This window comes from Triticum aestivum, chromosome 3A (assembly GCF_018294505.1).
Source record: "Triticum aestivum cultivar Chinese Spring chromosome 3A, IWGSC CS RefSeq v2.1, whole genome shotgun sequence".
Taxonomy (NCBI): Eukaryota; Viridiplantae; Streptophyta; class Magnoliopsida; order Poales; family Poaceae; genus Triticum; species Triticum aestivum.
In genome coordinates, this window is record NC_057800.1 from 170,183,835 (window position 1) to 170,193,652 (window position 9,818).

Here is a 9,818-nt window from a genome sequence, read left to right on the forward strand (position 1 = left end):
GAAAACCCTTCTGTCCACTGTTGTTCGGTGGCCGGGGCTCTTCGTCATCATCGCTATGCGGCCCCTTGTCTGTATTTTCGGCATTTAACTTGCCTGCCTGCTTGAACACCCAACAATCCTTGTTTGTGTGATTGGCTGGCTTTTCGGGGGTGCCATGTATCTGGCACAAGCGATCGAGTATTCGGTCCAAACTGGACGGGCCCTTAGGATTTCTTTTGAATGGCTTTTTCCGCTGATCGGATTTATAGCCTCTCAATCCGGCATTAACTGCCGTATCCTCAGCGTTGTCACCGTTAATGCGGCGCTTCTGCTTGTTACGACGCGACCTGCCACTCCTATCCCTGGTATCCGAATTACCAGGGTTCTTGGTCATGTTGTTGCTACGAGCGAGCCAACTGTCTTCTCCCGCGCAAAAGCGGGTCATGAGTGTCGTGAGTGCTGCCATAGATTTCGGCTTTTCCTGTCCAAGGTGCCGGGCAAGCCACTCGTCATGGATATTGTGCTTGAAGGCTGCTAGGGCCTCAGCGTCCGGACAGTCGACTATTTGATTTTTCTTTTTTAAGAACCGTGTCCAGAATTGCCTGGCCGATTCGTCTAGCTGTTGAATTACGTGACTTAGGTCATCGGCGTCTGGGGGTCGCACATAAGTGCCCTGGAAATTGTCGAGGAATGCGGCTTCCAGGTCCTCCCAACAACTGATTGATCCTGTTGGCAAGCTGTTAAGCCAATGCCGAGCTGGTCCTTTAAGCTTGAGTGGGAGGTATTTGATGGCGTGGAAATCATCACCGCGGGCCATGTGGATATGAAGGAGATAATCCTGGATCCATACCGCAGGATCTGTTGTGCCATCATATGATTCGATGTTTACGGGTTTGAAACCCTCGGGGATTTGATGATCCATTATTTCGTCTGTGAAGCATGGTGGGTGTGCGGCGCCTCTGTACTGGGCTATGTCACGACGTAGCTCCAATGAGCTTTGTCTACTATGTTCGGCCCTGCCGAATTTGTGGCCGGCGTGACGGTTATCGTCTCGAGCTGTGGGGCACCCACGCGATCCGTAGATCGATCTTGTTTGCCTTGCCTTGTCCTCCAACATATCTCATAAGTCCGGTGCATATTCCCGTGCCTTGGTACGGGGTGCGGCTTGAGTGGAGGGCCGAGAGGCCTCTCTGTCGCGGCCACGAGGTGGCCGGTCGGCCGCATCAAGTGCTTCCTCCTCTAATTGGGGTAGCAACCTGCGCTTTGGGTAGCTCTTGGAGGGGCGTTCGAGTTTATGCTCTTCGGCCACAAGGACTTCAGTCCATCTGTCGACTAGCAAATCTTGATCAGCTCTAAGTTGTTGCTGTTTTTTCTTAAGGCTTCTTGTCGTGGCCATAAGTCTGCGTTGAAAACGCTCTTGCTCGACGGGATCCTCTGGCATGACAAATTCGTCATCGTGGAGGCTTGCCTCGTCTTCGGAGGGAGGCATATAATTATCGTCCTCGACCTCTCTGTCTGCCGCTCTCTCATGAGGGCTGGCTTCTCCATCCTCCTATGCTAAATCTTGCTGGAGGGGGTTTTCTTTGGCACTCTCCGGAGTATTATTATCTCCCGTGCTGGAGTCACCGTATTTGTTTTGGCGGGATTTTGAGCGGCGCCGCTGATGTGGGCGCTTAGGCTGTTTCTTGGAGGGGTCATCCTCCGCTGTTCCATCGCCATCTCCTTCTTTTGGGGTATCCACCATGTATATGTCGTATTACGAGGTGGCTTTCCAGGGCCCGATAGGCGCTGGTTCTTCATCGTCTCCTGCATCGGCGTCCATACTGTCGATGTCTTCGGAGTCGAAGTCAAGCATGTCGGTTAGATCGTCGACAGTGGCTACAAAGTGGGTGGTGAGCGGGTTTTGAATTTCTTCATCGTTCGTATCCCAACCTTGATGACCATAGTCCGGCCAGGGCTCTCCTAATAAAGAGAGAGACTTTAGTGTCTTCAGAATATCGCTGGAAGGCGAGTGCTGAAAGATGTCCGTGGCAGTAAACTCCATGATCGGTGCCTGATCGGATTCGATCGGCAGGGGCGCGGAGGGTTCGGAGTCCGGAGAGGAGTCCGGCTCCTCAGAGTCACGAGTCTCGCAGAGTGCAGGGCTGGTGTTCGGCTCGATCACCGTTGGGATCGCAGCCCCCGAGGCGGTGTCCAACCACCCATCCTCGACCGGCGCAACTGGCTCCGAATTAAGGGTCGAAGCCGATGCGGGTGCGGCCTCCAGGGCACTGTTCGGCGGCAGAGCTAGATCATGCTTGTCGTGACGGTGCGGCGCGCTCGGCAGTGGCTCGAATCCGTCGAAGATCAACTCCCCGCGGATGTCAGCCGTGTGGTTTAAACTTCCAAATCTGACCTGACTGCCAGGGGCATAGCTTTCGATCTGCTCCAGATGGCCAAGTGAATTGGCCCGCAGTGCGAAGCCGCCGAAGATGAAGATCTGTCCGGGGAGGAAGGTCTCACCCTGGACTGCATCACTATTGATGATCGTAGGAGCCATCGAGCCTGACGGCGACGACACAGAGGAACTCTCAATGAAAGCACCAATGTCGGTGTCAAAACCGGCGCATCTCAGGTAAGGGGTCCCGAACTGTGCATCTAGGCCGGATGGTAACAGGAGGCAAGGGACACAAAGTTTTACCCAGGTTCAGGCCCTCTCAATGGAGGTAAAACCCTACGTCCTGCTTGATTAATATTGATGATATGGGTAGTACAAGAGTAGATCTACCACGAGATCAGAGAGGCTAAACCCTAGAAGCTAGCCTATGGTATGATTGTTGTTGTGTATGTTGTCCTATGGACTAAAACCCTCCGGTTTATATAGACACCGGAGAGGGTTAGGGTTACACAAAGTTGGTTACAATGGTAGGAGATCTGTATATCCGTATCGCCAAGCTTGCCTTCCACGCCAAGGAAAGTCCCTTCCGGACACGGGACGAAGTCTTCAATCTTGTATCTTCATAGTCCAGGAGTCCGGCTGAAGGTATAGTCCGGCTATCCGAACACCCCCTAATCCAGGACTCCCTCAGTGGTGGTTTTATTTTATATAAATAGATGAACTCTCATGCTTCACTTAGATTATTTTGAGAGTCTTAAATAGCATGGTAATTTGCTTAGAATCCTAATATGCTAGGTATTCAAGAATAATAAAACTCTCTTATGAGTGTGCTGAATACTATGAGAAGTTTGATACTTGATAATTGTTTTGAGATGGTGATATTAGAGTCATGCTAGTTGAGTGGTCATGAATTTGAGAAATGCTTGTGTTGAAGTTTGCAAGTCCCGTAGCATGCACGTATGGTGAACCGTTATGTGATGAAGTCGGAGCATAATTTATTTATTGATTGCCTTCCTTATGAGTGGTGGTCGGGGACGAGCGATGGTCTTTTCCTACCAATCTATCCCCCTAGGAGTATGTGCGTAATACTTTGCTTTGATAACTTCTAGATTTTTGCAATAAGTACGTGAGTTCTTTATGACTAATGTTGAGTCCATGGATTATAGACACTCTCACCCTTCCACCATTGCTAGCCTCTCTAGTACCGCGCAACTTTCGCCGGTACCATACACCCACCATATACCTTCCTCAAAACAGCCAGCATACCTACCTATTATGGCATTTCCATAGCCATTCCGAGATATATTGCCATGCAACTTTCCACCATTCCGGTTATTATGACACACTCCATCATTGTCATATTGCTTAGCATGATCATGTAGTTGACATTGTATTTGTGGCAAAGCCACCGTTCATAATTCTTTCAGACTTGTCACTCTTGATTCATTGCATATCCCGGTACACTGCCGGAGGCATTCATATAGAGTCATCTTTGTTCTAGTATCGAGTTGTATCATCGAGTTGTAAATAAATAGAAGTGTGATGATCATCATTCAATAGAGCATTGTCCCCCCCAAAAAAAGAAAGGCCAAATAAAAAAAGAAAGGCCAAATAAAAAATAAAAAATAAAAGGGACAATGCTACTATCCTTTTACCACACTTGTTCTTCAAAGTAGCACCATGATCTTCATGATAGAGAGTCTCCTATGTTGTCATTTTCATATACTAGTGGGAATCTTTCATTATAGAACTTGGCTTGTATATTCCAATGATGGGCTTCCTCAAAATGCCCTAGGTCTTCGTGAGCAAGCAAGTTGGATGCACACCCACTTAGTTTCTTTTTGAGCTTCCATACACTTATAGCTCTAGTGCATACGTTGCATGGCAATCCCTACTCACTCACATTGATATCTATTGATGGGCATCTCCATAGCCCATTCATACGCCTAGTTGATGTGAGACTATCTTCTCCTTTTTGTCTTCTCCACAACCAGCATTCTATCCCACCTATAGTGCTATGTCCATGGCTTACGCTCATATATTGCGTGAAGATTGAAAAAGTTTGGGAACATCAAAAGTATGAAACAATTGCTTGGCTTGTCATCGGGGTTGTGCATGATTTAAATATTTTGTGTGGTGAAGACAGAGCATAGCCAGACTATATGATTTTGTAGGGAGCCATGTTATTTTGAGAAGACATAATCTCTTAGTTAGTATGCTTGAAGTATTATTACTTGTATGTCAATATGAACTTTTGTCTTGAATCTTTCGGATCTGAATATTCATATCACAAGTAAGAAGAATTACATTGAAATTATGCCAACTAGCATTCCACATCAAAAATTATCTTTTTTATCATTTACCTACTCGAGGATGAGCAGGAATTAAGCTTGGGGATGCTTGATACGTCTCCAACGCATCTATAATTTTTGATTGCTCCATGCTATATTATCTACTATTTTAGGCAATATTGGGCTTTATTTTCCACTTTTATATTATTTTTGGGACTAACCTATTAACCGGAGGCCCAGCCCAGATTTGCTGTTTTATGCCTATTTCAGTGTTTCGAAGAAAAGGAATATCAAACGAAGTCGAAACGGAACGAAATCAACTGGAGAAGTTATTTTTGGAAGGAAAGCAACCCAGGGAACTTGGAGTGCACGTCAGGGGAGACACGGGCTGCCCACAAGGGTGGGGGGCACGCCCACCCCCCTAGGGCGCGCCCACTACCTCGTGGGGCCCCCGTGGCTCCTCCGACGTACTTCCTGCACCCATATATATCGTCGTACCCTAAAACTTCCAGAACAGACAATAGATCGGGAGTTCCACCGCCAGAAGCCTCCGTAGCCATCGAAAACCAATCTAGACCCGTTTCGACACCCTGTCAGAGGGGGCAATCCTTCTCCGGTGGCCATCTTCATCATCCCGGTGCTCTCCATGACGAGGAGGGAGTAGTTCTCCCTCGGGGCTGAGGGTATGTACCAGTAGCTATGTGTTTGATCTCTCTCTCTTGTGTTCTTGATTTGGCACGATCTTGATGTATCGCGAGCTTTGCTACTATAGTTGGATCTTATGTTTCTCCTCCCCCCTTCTCTCTTGTAATGAATTGAGTTTCCCCTTTGAAGTAATCTTATCAGATTGAGTCTTTAAAGATTTGAGAACACTTGATGTATGTCTTGCCGTGGATATCTGTGGTGACAATGGGATATCACGTGATTCACTTGATGTATGTTTTGGTGATCAACTTGCGGGTTCCGCCCATGAACCTATGCATAGGGGTTGGCACATGTTTTTGTCGTGATTCTCCGATAGAACTTTGGGGCACTCTTTGAGGTCCTTTGTGTTGGTTGAATAGATGAATCTGAGATTGTGTGATGCATATCGTATAATCATACCCACGGATACTTGAGGTGACATTGGAGTATCTAGGTGACATTAGGGTTTTGATTGATTTGTGTCTTAAGGTGTTATTCTAGTACGAACTCTAGGGCTGTTTGTGACACTTATGGGAATAGCCCAACGGATTGATTGGAAAGAATAACTTTGAGGTGGTTTCGTACCCTACCATAATATTTTCGTTTGTTCTCCGCTATTAGTGACTTTGGAGTGACTCTTTGTTGCATGTTGAGGGATAGTTATGTGATCCAATTATGTTATCATTGTTGAGGGAAGTTACACTAGTGAAAGTATGAACCCTAGGCCGTATTTCCTAGCATTCCAATACCGTTTACACTTACTTTTATCATTCGTTACCTTGCTGTTTTTATATTTTCAGATTACAAAACCATTATCTACTATCCATATTGCACTTGTATCACCATCTCTTCGCCGAACTAGTGCAGCTATACAATTTACCATTGTATTGGGTGTGTTGGGGACACAAGAGACTCTTTGTTATTTGGTTGCAGGGTTACTTGAGAGAGACCATCTTCATCCTACGCCTCCCACAGATTGATAAACCTTAGGTCATCCACTTGAGGGAAAATTGCTACTGTCCTACAAACCTCTGCACTTCGAGGCCCAACAACGTCTACAAGAAGAAGGTTGTGTAGTAGACATCAGTGCTTATCTGATTCCTTCAAAGACCGCACTAGTCTGGGTTTGATGCCGCTCATAATAAGACCATTATCCCGTTCGACTTGACCATTTTTTTGCGGGTGATAGACAGAGGCGTAATCGAGCTTAATGCCTAGATTAGCGCACCGGGTTTTCACCTCATTGGCTGTAAAATTGGAGCCATTATCGGTGATTATACTATGCGGGACACCGTAATGGTGTACCACGCCGGATATGAAATCTATTATTGGCCCTGCTTCGGCCGTTTTAACTGGTTTGGTCTCTATCCACCTAGTGAATTTATCCACCATGACCAGCAGATACTTTCTCTTATGGCTTCCTCCTTTAAGGGGTCCTACCCCCAGACCGCAAAAGGACAAGTGATGGGGATTGTTTGTAAGGCAGTGGGGGGCATATGGCTTTGATCGGCAAAGAGTTGGCATCCGACGCAACACTGGACAAGGTCCTATGCATCTACTCGAGTCGTCGGCCAACAAAACCCTGTACGACAGGCCCGAGCTGCGGCGTGGTGACTGCCGAGTCCGGCATGAATTTTAGCCAAGAGCTGCCGCCCCTCTTCCTCGGATATACATCAGTGAAGGACTCCAATGGTGCTTTTGTTATAGAGCTCTCCATCATGAACCGTGTACGCCTTTGAACGCCGGATAATGCAACATGCCTCATTCTGGTCCTCAGGAAGCTCTTTCCTGTTAAGGTAGGCCAGTAAGGGTTCGGTCCATGGGGCAATGACTGCCATGATGAGATGCGCCGACGGTGTTATTTCGGTGGCTGAGCCCCTGACAACGTCGGTGTTTCCGGGATCTGGGGTTATGTTTGGATCCAGACTAGTATTGCCATTTTCCCCCTGCCACACCACCGATGGCTTAACGAGCTTTTCCAGGAAAATATTAGGTGGGGCGGGGTCGCGCTTAGCGCCGATACGAGCAAGAACATCCGCCACTTGATTACTTTCTCGAGCCACATGATGGAACTCGAGCCCTTCGAACCGGGCCGACATTTTTATGACGGCGTTACGGTACGCTGCCATCTTCGGATCTTTGGCGTCGAAATCTCCATTTATTTGAGATATTGCAAGGTTTTAGTCCCCGCGTACTTCTAGGCGTTATATGCCCATTGAGATAGCCATTCGGAGACCATGCAATAAGGCCTCGTATTCAGCTGCGTTAATGGGAGTCTGTGTATAGTATTTGGAGAACATACTGGATGATGTCTCTAGTAGGGGATGTTAAAACGACATCTGCTCCTAACCCTGCCAGCATTTTGGAGCCGTCGAAATACATGAACCAATGGGAGTACGTGTCGTACTCTTTAGGGAGTTCGGCCTCTGTCCATTCGGCGACGAAGTTGGCCAATACTTGGGATTTGATAGCTCGACGCCGCTTATATGTAATGTCAAATGGGAGGAGGTCAATGGCCCATTTGGCAATCTGGCCCGTGGCATCGCGGTTGTTTATAATGTCATTGAGTGGTACTTCGGAGGCCACCATGATCGAACACTCCTGGAAGTAGTGATGGAGCTTTCAGGATGCCATGAAGACCCCGTATGCTATATTTTGATAATGAGGGTACCGGGATTTGCATGGTGTAAGGACAGTAGATACGTAGTATATTGGCTTCTGAAGCGGGAATTTATGTCCATCCTGTTCTCGTTCAACGACGAGTATGGCGCTCACCACCTGATGTGTTGGCGATATGTATAATAACATCGGTTCACCGACGTTTGGTGCGGCTAGGATTGGATTTCTCGCAATAAGGGTTTTTATTTCCTCTAGTCCGGCTGTTGCCGCGTCCGTCCACTCAAAGTGGTTGGTTCACCGTAGAAGGTGATAGAGTGGCAGTGCCTTTTCTCCCAATCTGGAGATAAATCGGCTTAGGGCTTCTACGCAACCCGCGAACTTTTGAACTTGTTTAAGGTCTGTTGGCTTGGCCAATTGTGACAAAGCCTGGATTTTGGCTGGGTTTGCTTCAATTCCTCTATTGGACATGATGAAGCCTAGCAGTTTTCCAGCAGGGATGCCAAAAACGCACTTCTCCGGATTGAGCGTAATGTCATACACACGGAGGTTGTTGTACGTGAGACGTAAATCGTCTATTAGTGTTTCGACGTGCCTAGTTTTGATGACGACGTCGTCCATGTAAGCTTCAACTGTCTTGCTGATCTGTTTCTCCAGGCATGTTTGAATCATGCGTTGGTATGTGGCGCCGGAATTCTTGAGCCCGAAGGGCATATTGTTGAAGCAGAATGGCCCATATGGGGTGATGAATGCCGTTGCAGCTTGATCGGATTCCTTCATTTTGATTTGATGGTATCCGGAATATGCGTCAAGAAAACACAATGAGTCGTGTCCTGCGGTGGCGTCAATGATTTGATCGATGCGGGGGAGGGGAAGGGATCCTTGGGGCATTCCTTCTTGAGGTCTTTAAAATTGACACACAAGCGCCAGGATTTGTCCTTCTTTGGTACCATCACCAAATTTGCCAGCCAGTCCGGATGTTTTATTTCTCTAAGGAATCCGGCCTTGATTAGCTTGGCAAGCTCTTCCCCCATAGCTTGGCGTTTGAGTTCGGAGAAGCGCCGCAGTGTTTGCTTGACCGGTTTGTGTCCCTTCAATATATTGAGGTTGTGTTCGACCAACTCGCGTGGGATTCCTGGCATGTTAGAAGGGTGTCAGGCAAATATATCCCAATTCTCGCGTAGGAACTCTCGTAGCGCGGCGTCGACCGTTGGGTCTAGTTGTGCTCCTATGGATGCTGTCTTCTTTGGGTCCGTTGGGTGGACTTGGAATTTGACTATTTCTTCTGCCGGCTTGAATGAGGTGGATTTGGGTCGTTTGTCTAGGACCACATCATCTCTGTCCACCATGGAGCACAACGCAGTTAATTCTTTGGCCGCGAGGGCTTCAGATAATGCCTCAAGGGCCAGGGACGTGGTTTTATTCTCGGTGCGGAGTGCTATGTCCGGATCACTAACTAGAGTGATTATGTCGTTGGGCCCGGGCATCTTAAGCTTCATGTACCCGTAATGGGGTATTGCGTGAAAGCGCGTGAATGCATCTCATGCCAAGAGGGCGTGACATCCGCTGTTGAAGGGGGCCACCTGGATAGTCATTTCTTTGGACCGATAGTTCTCCGGCGTGCCGAATGCCACGTCGAGTGTGATTTTTCCCGCACACCGTGCCTCCCGACTGGGAATGATTCCTAGGTCATGCTGCTTTGCTCAATGCGGCTCCTGTCTATTTCCATCTTCCATATTGTATCCTCATAGATGAGGTTTAGTCCGCTGCCGCCGTCCATGAGAACCTTGGTGAGCCAAAAGCCGTCCACAATTGGGCTGGGGACCAAGGCGGCTGGTGCTCGAACTGTCCTGTGTTTTGGTTCGTTGCCA